The sequence below is a fragment of the Vigna radiata genome, chromosome 2 (genome assembly GCF_000741045.1).
Source record: "Vigna radiata var. radiata cultivar VC1973A chromosome 2, Vradiata_ver6, whole genome shotgun sequence".
Taxonomy (NCBI): Eukaryota; Viridiplantae; Streptophyta; class Magnoliopsida; order Fabales; family Fabaceae; genus Vigna; species Vigna radiata.
The window spans coordinates 7693787-7706924 of record NC_028352.1 but is presented as its reverse complement, the minus strand read 5'-3'; the positions used below and the strand labels follow the sequence as shown (position 1 = coordinate 7706924).

General features: G+C 35.4%; 1 long non-coding RNA gene across 5 annotated transcripts; it reads right to left on the bottom strand.

The window, feature by feature from the left end:
* Positions 1 to 868: 868 nt before the first annotated feature.
* Positions 869 to 13132, bottom strand: LOC106756087. 5 transcript variants are annotated; one of them, XR_001375452.2, is made up of 5 exons: positions 12237 to 13132; positions 11308 to 11780; positions 10911 to 10964; positions 10282 to 10391; positions 4209 to 4827 (listed from the first exon to the last, which is right to left on the bottom strand). It is a non-coding gene; the product is annotated as an uncharacterized LOC106756087 (long non-coding RNA). The 5 variants fall into 5 exon arrangements; XR_002667162.1 differs by lacking the exon at positions 4209 to 4827 and adding an exon at positions 869 to 3842 and having other exon boundaries at positions 11308 to 13132; XR_001375453.2 differs by lacking the exon at positions 4209 to 4827 and adding an exon at positions 889 to 1757 and having other exon boundaries at positions 11308 to 13132.
* Between the last annotated feature and the right edge of the window lie 6 nt (positions 13133 to 13138).

Here is a 13138-nt window from a genome sequence, read left to right as displayed (position 1 = left end):
CGCAAGGTGAATCAGAAAATTAATTGGTTCGATTTAATATGATTGCCTTTGATGGTGATTTGTGTAGTTGTGTTATTGGTAATTGTTTGTAAATGAAAATAAACATGTTCCTTATTTATTTGGTCATGTTAGTTCAATTTGTTTCTTTATGAGGGACTTTTTCTGCATATTATCTTTTCTTGATACTTGTTTTGTAAGCAAGAAAGAATCATCAAAGACTAATTGGACTCCAAATTTTCTATTTCAATTTTATGTTTCTACCTCTCCTACAAGTTGATTATGACAGTGTTAATCTTTTTGCTTGTGTATATTATAGATGCAAATGTGCAATTTATGGTGATTGGAGACTTTGCCCAAACCCAAAGAATTAGGCACATAGATCACACACTGGACCACATGATACTTACTTCTCATAAACATAGCCATCCATGTATTTCGTTTAGAGCTAGCTAGCGCCATTTTCAATTTATTGTACAGTCTACAGTTTTTTTACTGTACTTTTTTACACCAGCTACGTTGTGTCCACATAATCATTTCAAAGTAACCATATCTCTATAAATTGTTCACTACGGTTTCCTATTACTTTATGCTTCTAGAACTGTTTAGTGTTAATGCTTCTCTAATCATACTTATTTAATATTTCTTTAATTTTTGTTATACAAAATTTACATTATTCCAGAAAATCATCCTCTTTTTTTTTTTTTTTTATGTTTTCACTTTTTATAGTGTCTTTTAATTTAATAACAGTATCATATAAATAAAACATGTTAATTTCAGGAAAAAATGTATTAGTCAAAGGTTTCAATTGTTTACATTTTGTTTATCAGAAAGACATTCTTTAATTGAGACATATTTCTTTAATTGATCCTTAAGCAACTATGCAAATTTGCAACATTTTGTAAAAAGAGAGAAATTGAGGATAGACGATGTGAAGTTGATGAAAAGAGATGGTCATAGAATGGCTTATATGCGAGAAGGAAACTTGTTAACCAATTAAGTTCTGCGTGAAGTCAACCAAAATTTGTTTATCTCAAAGTAGTTCAATACATTTTCTGAGTACATATTCAAATTGGTCCCTGAAATATGAGTGTGTTGGTTGATAAATCCCTGATTAAAATTTTCATTTAAATGAGTTCTTAAAAAAAATCATCTTTTGGTGGTCAAATCACTCTGATCTTGAACAGTTTGGCCTTGGCCACTAGTTCATTCATTCAATCTTCCTCCTTTCCATTTTCCTTTCCATTTCCCTTTTTGGTTCCAACTCCCTTTAGTTTTTTATACTGTTTTAGACTTGTAATGTTTGCTCGTGAGCCTTCTCTTCTCAGCATTCCTCCTCTCATTAATTCTTTGTGCATAGGGATGAATTATGTAATTCTTCAATACGCATTGAATCAAAGCCTTTGATTCTTCATTTTCCACAACATGATCAAGTGCAAAGTTAAAGTTCTGAAGATCTTGTTAACAACCTGCTGCTGATCTGAGAGCTCCTACTTGCAAGACTCATTCTATTCACCAGTATTTGAATTCTATTGAAAAAATCTGCAGCAGATTCTAAAAGCCATAGGTCTTAACCAAAATATCTCACACTTGTTTTGTTGCACTGGCCTTGGATATTCTTCGAGAAACAGTAACATCAACACATTGATGAATCATAAATTGGGAATTGCAATCCAGTTTCTTGAATTATTTATAATTGTCCTTATAATTGGCAATAGCATGTATTCCTAATTCATGAAATCCCACCTTCACCACTTGTCCTACATGTTGGAAACAAAATATAACAACTATCTTCACCCTCTAATCATCAAAGTTCTTTCCTTCAAACAATGATAAATTAGTACAAACAACATTGTCCGAACTCTCCATTTCTTCCTTTTCAAAATTCAGTTTGTTAACACAAGAAAAACAGACACAAGTGGTTCTGGGTAGCACAAGAATTTCAGAATTAGAGCATAAAAACAGTAAAGTATGTTGTATAGTATATCATTTGTAATTATATTTATGTATAGGGGTAACAGAAGAGACTACGAAGTTATAAAAGGCCGTAGAAAAGCAAGGTGAATTTGCCAAATTTGCCTGGGATAACATAGGAAGCTTTGATGACCTAGATTGAATTTTGAGGTAAAGTATATTATGTGTACTATTCTTATGTGGTACATATATTTTAAGGTTTCGAAATGTGCACTTTTTTTTCCCATATTTTCCAAACCTTGAGTTGTTTTCATTACTTTGTATTTCCTTCAATTTGCAATTGTTTGGTTTTATACTTAGTATCCATTCTCAGCCTAGTTAATTGTGGTTTTTAGATTCTTTGCAATTGGTTCTTGCTAGATAGTTATGCTTCTGCATCTGCAATCCAGTATACAACAAGGTTGTTTTCACATTCAGCCAAAGGTCCTAGTAAGTTTTGAAGAGAAAAGGTGAGAAGTATTGACATTTTAGCTTATACATAATTCATACCTATGTGATGAAATAAAGTTTATTTACATTCAAGCATATAACATGAGCATATAACATGAATATACTTTATGACAATGCATTTTTGGTATTGTATATTTGATATGCTTTTGAGATGGGTGAACCGTGTGTCATCATAAATCTTGTGTACTGTTTCAAGAAATCCTCATATCTCTCAGTCATTTTCTTTACTAGATCTTCTTTTAAGCATGCAAACAACACAAATTAGGGAGGAAAAATTAGGTAGCACAAATTAGGGAGCACAATACTAGCAACAAATATTGTGAATTTTGGATTTATCTTTGATAGGAACCCAAGAAACAATTATGAAAATGCATAGATTCTTTAATGAAAGAATACCTTTGAAGGCTATCCTAGAATATGGGGTTATTACTTTATCCAAAAATCAGAAGATGGAATTGGTATCATTCCCTCTTCTTTTTGCATACAGCTACAAGTGTTGTAGCATAAACCCACCCTCAACGGGTTTCACGAGTTACCTAAACATTAAGATAACACATTCTATTTCTTATACTACCATGACTAAGTACTTTCCTAACACATAATTAGTTTAGCCTTGTATTAAGTACTGGCTAATTTTTCGTTAATTGGTATGTATACACAACATGGATCATGCTCCACCAATCGTCCCATCATTCAACCTATTGGCCGAGGGTAACAAAAAATGAATTTAATGTAGCTAATTCTATAATAATGTATTATTCTAATATTTGACTTTTATTTTGATACAGGTTTTATCCAACAAAAACAGCATCCAAAACAATCACAGCCACCATTAAAGGACAATTTGATGAGCCATGGCTGACATGGGGACAAATCCCTCAGACTCGCAGAGATGTTTTCTTTGAGCGTTTTAAGGTATACATGTCTTTAATTGAAGTTTTGATTTGAAGTTTGATTGGAATGATTGATTGTAAGGGACACTTTTATCTTCATAGATGTTTGGTTGATCAAGACAAATAGAATTGAAAGCATAGAAGTAGAAATAATTGTACTCTATACAAATTAGGTCACCTATACACAAGGATTACATGATTGAACTCCTGCTACAAAATTGATGAAGAATCTGGACTAAATGTGAGGAGATAATAGTCAGAGAATCATGCTTCAAAATTTGCTTTGATGGAAAAATGAATCAACTAACCAAGTCGCCCATGTGCTTGGCTTTATAACTACACTTTTTCTCACGTCAATTTGTTTTGCTTTCTGAATTTTCTGGTCGTGGCAATCGGTACATAATAACATGTTGACAAGTTCAGACATGCTCAGGCACCAGCAGTTCTCGGACATGTTCAGCCAACAACAGTTCTTGGACATGCTCTTCACACAACTCACCTACCATTATATGGTACTGAAAAATAATGCTGCGAGAATATTGGAGAAAATAATTTAATAAATATCTTCTGAATATTGGTATAGGATAGCTAATTGTATATCCAAGTTGTTTGGATAAAGGGTTTGCTAGTTCTTGGGTAGAATAAGGAAGGCGTGACATCTGAACCCTCCTAGGTTTCATTTGAGTTTGAGAAGAGTGAGTTTTTCTCTCTCTCTAGAGAGTTTCTTATCCTTTGATAGTGTTCAGGTGACAATTCTTTTAACTGTGTTCTTTAGCTTATCCAAGGTGGAAGGCCTTGAGGAGATCAAGTTCATCTCCTTTCTTTGACTTCAAGAGGAAGCCACATGTAATGGTGACATTTAATTTCCGTTTTTGTTTCCATTCTTGTTCTTTCCTTTTTTTTTTTCTTGGAGAACAATTTAGAGTTTCCTGGTTCAAGTGCAGACCAAATTTTGATCAAGAACCAAGAAACCAAACTAAATCCTCCTAAAGGCCAAGCAAGAAGACCGTTTGGCATTTTCCCACCAAATCACCACTGTAATTCAAGAAACCTACACCATTCTTTTCCTCACTCATTCCGCAAAACCCTACCAAAGAGTCATCAAAGAATCCAATTTCCAACCTTATACACCTTAACCTACATTGATCTTAACTTGCACAAATCCTCCTCACCAATTCTTGGCTCCAAGAATCATCGAAGACTCTTCCAAGTTAAAATTGAACGTTCATCCTCATATAAATAGATTATCATCACTGCTTAAACAAAATTGATCATTCTGAAGAGGCAACTCAAGTCTGCTTAACCTCTTAAGCTCAGGCAAAATCTCCGTTGCAAGAATTGGTCTGTCCTTCTTCCTGAGTTGGGCACACTAAAATGCTAATTTGGCATATGATAGACCCTCTTCCACCAATCAATCTGTGATCACAAGGTCCAGCACTTCTTCAAACCTGCCCTTTCCAACTGCCTTCCTAACTAGGTGAGCAAGGCCCATGGGAGGCTTGCCTGTGATTATCTGAAGTAGCATTACCCCCACAGAATATATAGTTGCATAAACATGTTCTTGCATTGCATTAATAGTGTCTTCATAACTAAGTGATGGAAGACAATGAAAAGTATGTAGGTCCTGAAAGACACTATTAAATGCTTCTAACTAATTCAAAATAAGTATAAACTAACTTTCATACTTCTTTATCAGAGGAATCCAATATCCTTAATGGGGGGCCAAATATGAGATATCGAGCAAGTAATGATGTTGAATAAGTGAATTTACCGAATTTGGGGTTGGACTGTGTTTTTGATTATTTCACTGAAGTGGAGTGCTAATGGACTCTTTTTAAAGACATCCTTTATAATTGATAAATAAACCTTCATTTTGGTTCCTTGAGTGTTATTTTCTTGAATTTTCTTCAAAAGAAAGAAATTATTCTAGTTGTTCCTAAGGAATGAATATCCATTGCTGTAGTCCTGAAATCATATGTTTCACTAACATTCAGCACTATTTTGAAGGATTTTACTTGAGGATTAAGGGATTGCTCTTAATATTTTCTTACTTTGAAAACTATTCTGGAGATAATAATACTTTAAACATGAAATTGATGGTTTGTTTCTTTATTATTGGTTTAACAAATGTGACTTACCAATTTTGTATACTCCAATAAATTTCAACCAATAATAATGAGTGTCTTGTTAGCATCTCTCTTTTACTCGATATCCTTGTCACATGTTTTGCAGAGAATTAGTTGCTGCTGCTTGGACTTTGTTTTGGTCATTTACTGCACAAAGTGGAAATTTCACTTTTTATTCTAATATAACGTGCATCTGATTAGTTATTTGATTTCTGTTTGATGCTTAACATATTCCGAGCTCAACTTTCTTGTCTCTGCTTGACATTCACTGTTTAAGAGCTCAAAAAAGATGTAAAATGTCATTTTGTGTATCAGTGCCGGGTGCCTTATGTTCTATTTTTTTTGTTAAGGTGTTTCTTAAGTGCCAATTAAATGTATGGAATCAGATCTCTACCATATATTTCATAACTGTTATTGATCATATTTGGAGATTGCTGTATTTTAAAAAAAATTACCAAATATAATTTTTCACGTGCTTTTTATGTTACATCATTGGTAATTAGCCTAGTGTATCAGCCTGAGCCTTATTTAGTTTTAACCTTTAATATAGTCTAATGGTTATGTTGATTCATGTAACTCATTTCACCTAGAGGGACAAGGCTTATTTGTTGTTGTTTAGACTTTAGATATTTTCAGTAATAAATTTCGGTTTTCCCTTGGTCATTGTAGTATTGGTGCAGAACGTGTAAAACATGCATGTGCTGAACTTATTCAAGCATATGAGAGGAAAGACAAGGATAAGTAAGGAAACTCCTCCCTTGTGAATGTGTTCCTTATATTTACGTCGGCATTAGACAAACTTGTAGGTTCTAGTTGATGAATGATGATCAGTCTGGCTTTGTTGGATGCATGTTATACTTCCACCAAACTATGTCCAAATAATAGGTCATTTGCATTTCTATAGCATCTATTTTCAACATGCTCTAATTCATTGTCATTTTATCTACTTGGATGCTTTAGTATTGTTAGAATCATTACTGTTGGAAGTCCCACATCGACTAGAGATAAGGCCAATTTATAATATATAAGTGGGTTTATAATATATAAGTGGGGTGCAAACCTCACCTTACAAGCCGGTTTTGTGGGGTTGAGTTAGGCCTAAAACCCACTTCTAACATGGTATCAGAGCTATGGTTAGAGGCTATCTTAGCAATATTTGTTGGACATATTGTTCCACCCGTTATTAGGCCGTTATCGGACCACCCATTAATATCTAGTCTCACGCTCGAGATGTATATACCTCGGCGTGAGGGGGTGTGTTGGAAGTCCCACATCGACTAGAGATAAGGCCAATTTATAATATATAAGTGGGGTGCAGACCTCACCTTACAAGCCGGTTTTGTGGGGTTGAGTTAGGCCTAAAACCCACTTCTAACAATTACATATAGGTATTATCATTTAGGCTAGTCTGCAGAAGTTTAATGGTTATACCTAGTTCTGTACCTAGTAGTCTAGTGTAGACTCTTGGTATTCCATGTACTCTAGTGTTTTTCATTATAAATAGAAGATCATGAGAGGGATCATTAAGCCCTCTAGAATATTTCTTATCACTCTTAAATCTTAAGTTGGTATCAGATTCATCCTGCTTTGGTTTCCGTCCTGGTTGTCCACCAGCACTGCTGTTCGCATCTGTCCGGTGCCATTTGCCATTGTCCGCGACTGTCTCACCACTATCTGCAACTGTCAACTGCAGTTTGAAGTTCTTAACTTGGTTGTCCGCCATCTCACATTTGTCCACTGCCGTGTGCTGTTGTTCGTCGCCGTCCGCCGCCGTCCGTCGTCACAGTTCCGACCGGCGACCACTGGATCTGGATCGCCTCCTCGAGCGACAGCCAACCCCACCAGTGGGTTCGCTGGATTCTCCTCCACGCTCCTCCACGCGCAGCTTCTTTGTGTGCTGCAAACAGGCGTGTGTCGTCCACGCGCCACCCTATGCTCACCGAAAAGTCGCCGCGACACCTCCATAGTTGTCGCTTGGGTCTCCTCTCTCTGTTCTGACCCTCAAAAGAAGGTTTCCGCGAAGTCTCGAAGCTCCCGTTGAAGAAAACCGAGGGTGATTTGGTTTGTCACAGTTGCATTTTCAAGTTCTTCACTGTCGCGCCCTCCGTCTTCTATTTTTTATCCAGACCATTTTTCATCTAGAATGGCGTCTAGAAGTGTTCTTTCCCTCTCAGGAAGTCCTTCGATCACTTCGGAAAAACTAAACGGAAAAAATTATCTATCTTGGTCTGCAGCGGTGGAAATGTGGTTTCTCGGTCAAGGCCATTATGACCACCTTGAACAGGATGGAAGCCAAGTACCTTCTGAAAAAACTGAACAATGGAAACAAGCAGATTTCCAGTTGTGTACCCTATTGTGGCAATCTGTGGAGCCACAACTTTTGATATCTCTTAGAGCCTTCAAAACATGTCACTCGTTTTGGAAGAAGGCTTAAAGCATTTATGCTAATGATATTCAACGTCTATATGATACGGCAAATAAGCTTGCAAGTCTCAAAATGCAAGACCATGATATGGTTTCCTTCATGACCGAAGCCCAAGCAGCTGTAGAAGAGTTGTGAATGTTCTTGGAAGTGGAATCTCCATAAGAAATCAAGAAGAAGCTTGACAAGTATTATATGGTGATGATCCTCCGTGCATTGCATCCAGATTTGAATCACATCAGAGATCAACTCCTGACAAGCCATGAAGTTCCTTCCTTGGAAGCCTTGACCACACGTCTTCTTCGTGTTCCAGTGTCTCAATCTCAGGAAGCTCATGAAACACTGAAACCATCTGCCAGCCACACGAGGAAGAGGAGGACGTGGCACTAAAGGAGGAGGACGTGGAGGTCGAGGACGTGGCACTAGAGGAGGAGGACGTGGAGGCCGATCTCTATATGGGCTCAAGCAATCTCCACGTGCTTGGTTTGGAAAGTTCAGCTCAATTGTTCAAAAATTTCGGTTAAAACGCAGTGAAGCAGATCATTCAGTCTTTTATTATCATTCGTCTCTTGGGAAATGTGTTTACTTGATCGTATATGTTGATGATATAGTTATTACAGGAAATGATACTGCTGGAATATCTCAACTAAAGGAGTACTTGTGTAGACTTTTCCAAACCAAGGATCTTGGAAGCCTCAAATACTTCTGAGGCATTGAAGTAGCTCAGTCAAAAGATGGAGTTGTAATCTCCCAAAGGAAGTATGCCCTGGATATTTTGCAAGAAACATGCATGATTGATTGTAGACCGGTTGACAGTCCTATGGACCCAAATCAATAATTAACAACCGAAGAAGGTGAGTTATTTTCCGACCCGGAGAGATATAGGAGACTTGTTGGAAAACTAATCTATCTCACTATTACAAGGCCGGATCTATCTTTTGCTGTTGGAGTGGTTAGTCAGTTCATGCAAGCTCTGTGTGTTGGCCATTGGAATGCTATCATTCGAATCCTGAGGTATTTAAAGAAGGCTCCCAGACAAGGGTTGTTATATGAAGAGAAAGGAAGCCTTCAGGTATCAGGATATTGTGATGCCGATTGGGCAGGTTCTCCTATTGATAGACGATCTACTACTGGATATTGTGTTTTCCTTGGAGGAAACATTATCTCATGGAATAGTAAAAAACAAAATGTAGTAGCTCATTCAACAGCTGAAGCTGAATATAGGGCAATGGCATCACTAACATGTGAACTTATATGGGTGAAGCAGTTCCTTCAAGAGCTTAACTTCTGTGACATTCAGAGTATGAAGATGTATTGTGATAACCAAGCTACCCTTCACATTGCATCAAATCCAGTTTTTCATGAGAGAACTAAACATATAGAGATTGATTGTCATTTTGTTCGGGAAAAGTTATTGTCAAAAGAAATATGTACCGAGTTTGTTGGATCAAATGACCAAATCATTGAGGGGACAGTCATTGAGGGGACCTCGAATTGAGTTTATTTGTTCCAAGCTTGGTACATACAATTTGTATGCTCCAGCTTGAGGGGGAGTGTTAGAATCATTACATATAGGTATTACCATTTAGGCTAGTCTGCAGAAGTTTAATGGTTGTACCTAGTTAGAGACCTAGTTCTGTACCTAGTAGTCTAGTGCAGACTCTTGATGTTCCATGTACTCTTGTGTTTTTCATCATAAATAGAAGATCATGAGAGGGATCATTAAGCCCTCTAGAATATTTCTTATCACTCTTAAATCTTAAGTAGTATCTACACAATATCATTCCATTTTGTATAATTACATATTATCTTAGCTTGATTAGGTGAGCAAGGATTTTTTTGAGATATTGGTTAGACATCTTGAAAAAAGCCCTGTAATGAAATAAGTCATCTTATTAATGTAAATGGAAGTATCAGGATCTTGCTTTATTAAAGAAAGTGTACCTTGTGAATTATTTCCATAATCCTATCTTATCAAGCTTACACTATATAGATCTGGATGTCTTAGGTTAATTGAATGCATATGTTGTTAAGAGGTCATCAGTTCATTTATTAGCTGCAAATTCTAATTTTAGAATGCAGTGAAGGGTTTTAGTCTGCTAAATTTTTCTATTATATTTTTTGAAAAATACAGTATTAATAATCTTATGAAACCATGATATAACACAATTAAAATTATGTTAGTAGAATATCAAATTATTACGGACAGGCACACAGAAAGTGGAAGATTGCATCATTGAATAATTTTTAATGTATATAGAACTACTATATCATAGATGGTCGGGATAAAAAAAACAAAAGGAAATAAGGTGATGCATAGTGTAGATACAGAATTAAAAAAGAAACCACAAGATTCATCACCCTGAAAAGATGATTAGCAAATGAAAATGAATAAATAAAACCTTAAGAAACAATTCACCTTAAGATCCACAACCTTCAACCTTGACATCTTCGAAAGCCAAATTTGCAATGACAAGCCTCCCACTCTTCCTCATGCTCATGAGCTACATAAACATGGATTGGCCAGACCTGTCCAAACAAGAAGGCAAAAGTTAAAACTGCACCTCTATCCCTAAAACAATATATTTCTAAAGAGCATTACTACAAAAGAAAAATATATAATTTTAAATACAATATAAGGAAAGCTTGGCATCAATGAACATAACAACATGCTTTTAAATTATAAAACAGGACGATATACAACACTTCTGACCCATTTAGTAAGAACAAAAAAGAAAGTTAAAACAAAAATTAACAAACAAATCGTTTTAAAAACAAAAGCAGATTACACGAACCTCTCTTCTATTTTGCATTTCTTATCTTGCAAAATAGACCTTTATAAATATGATCCACATAAACGGAAAACTCTAAAAAAATGAATAAAAATAGTCTTATCATAGATTGTCACTAATTGAACAAAATCTCTTTTTGTATCTTAAACACCATATAAACTACCTTCTATTGTATATAAATTACAATTAAATAGTTGTACAATAGCACAAAATGGACCCAAATTAATCAAAATTAAAATGGTGAGAATATACTAACCTTCAAAAACATCAGGGCAATGCTTTCAAATATGCTTTCCAAAAGTTTCTCTCCCTATAAACAAAACCTATATATTAATCAAAATTATAACAGAAGAGAAATGTTATCCCATAGATTACAATTTCTAGCAACATTCGCTACAAGCTAATCATAATTTTAGAACTAAAACTTGACAATAAGACCAATAAGGCAATGATCACTACCATTGACATAAGGAAGAATGTATGAATCGTGAACTTTGTCAGCAATGGATTCTGAGACGAGGAAATAAACAAGACGCCACCATGTTTTATTTTCAAAACATATCATATAGAGATTTAAATGGAAGGCATTCAAAATTCAGAACTAGAAATTTCTGCATTCATTATGCTAATTTAATAAATGCCCACACCATTACCTGTGTCATGGATGTACTTCCTCAAAAAGTAATACTCATAACATTCTAATTCAAATTAGACGTCAACGGCTACGTGCTTGGATGGCAACGACCTTCGATGGCAACGACCTTCGATGGAGGCTAGTCTTCAAAAGTAAGGAAGCTTTTTGACACAATAAGAAAGGAATGTAACATAATAAACCTAAACCAAAGTTAACTATTCTGTAGTACAAATAAAATAGGTTCAGTATATTCAAACTGAACTGTTAACCGTATAACTATGTTTTAGTAAAAACAGTTTAAGTATTTTTAAGTATGAAGAAGTACATATTAACTACAGTTTCAAGTTTCTAAATAAACCGTGCCCAGCCCTAATTATAATACCCTGAAAACAAATTCGACAAAAAAGTGGGAGAAACAACACCAGGATCAGCTTTGTTGTCCACAACCTTCTCTAACAAAGCATTCCGAACACACTGCTGCCATTCGGAAACCTAGAAACCACGTCAAAAAATAAGTGCATATAGGGCAGCATTAGAAATAAGGAAAATAAAAGATTGACAATGGAAATTCCAATGACTACTTATATTACCACATCTCTCTAACAAGCATCAACAAATTAATTCCTACTTTAATTAGAAAACAAGCACCAAAATTTTTTGACACTAGGCTTTGCATTCCCTACTTAATATCAAGAGCATCAAAGGAACACTCCACGATATTAGACATCAAACAAAGACATGATATTCAAAATACAATTTTAAAAACAGATTAAGCACAATAAGAAAAATGTTGCTTTCTTATCAAATACAAGAATTACTTATTGAATATATTGTCTTGTACTCAAAGAGTGAATCACTTAAGTTGTGAGTAGAAAATTCATTAATATGAAACATAACATTGCCAGGATAAGAGCATTTAAGTCACTGTAGAAAAGAAAAGAACTGAACCTGATATTATTGTCATTGGATGAATCTTGGTAGCAACCAACTTTTCTGCCTCCCTTAAAAGTTCACCAGCCAAAACAACAACAAAGGTGGTTCCATCCCCAACTTAAGAAGTCTTGTACTTTTGATATGTCTAACTTACATTAAGAATGGTTATCTTAAAATATCCAAACCAATGCTTCAATAACAACTGCATGGGTACCATAAGGATGATCGAACACATAAGGCTCCCACCAAATGGGATCTGGGTTGGGTATGCACACAACCTTATACCCCACCGTCACAACAAAATAAAACACAATTTCCAGATAGAATAAAAACAAATAAAAAATAAAAAATAAAAACGGTGTGAACGCGGCATATAAGAGATTAAAAGAGAAAGGGAGAATGTCAAGCAACAAAATATTTATAATATTTTTTTTATTGTTTGAGGGAGTTACTTTTATTATTAATACATGTGTTTTTAAGATACATTAGGTATCAAAGAAGTGTAATACTGAAAAATGTTATAGTGAGAATATTTTGTTGCTTGACATTCTCCCTTTCTCTTTCAACCTTCATTCGAACAACCTTCATTCGAACAACCTTCAGTCGAACAACCTTTCAGTTGAACAACCTTCAGTCGAACATAAGTCTAACAACCTTTCAGTCGAACAGCCTTCAGTCGAACAGTCTTCAGTCAAACAGCCCTTAGTCGAACAACCTCCAGTCGAACAACCTTCAGTCGAACAACCTCCAGTCGAACAACCTTCAGTCGAACAGCCCTTCAGTAAAACAGCCCTTCAGTCGAACAGCTCTTCAGTCGAACAACCTCCAGTGGAACAACCCTTTAGACGAACAACCTTAAGTCGATTAATCTTTAGTCGAAGGTTGTTCAACTGAAAGTTGTTCGACTTAAGCATTTT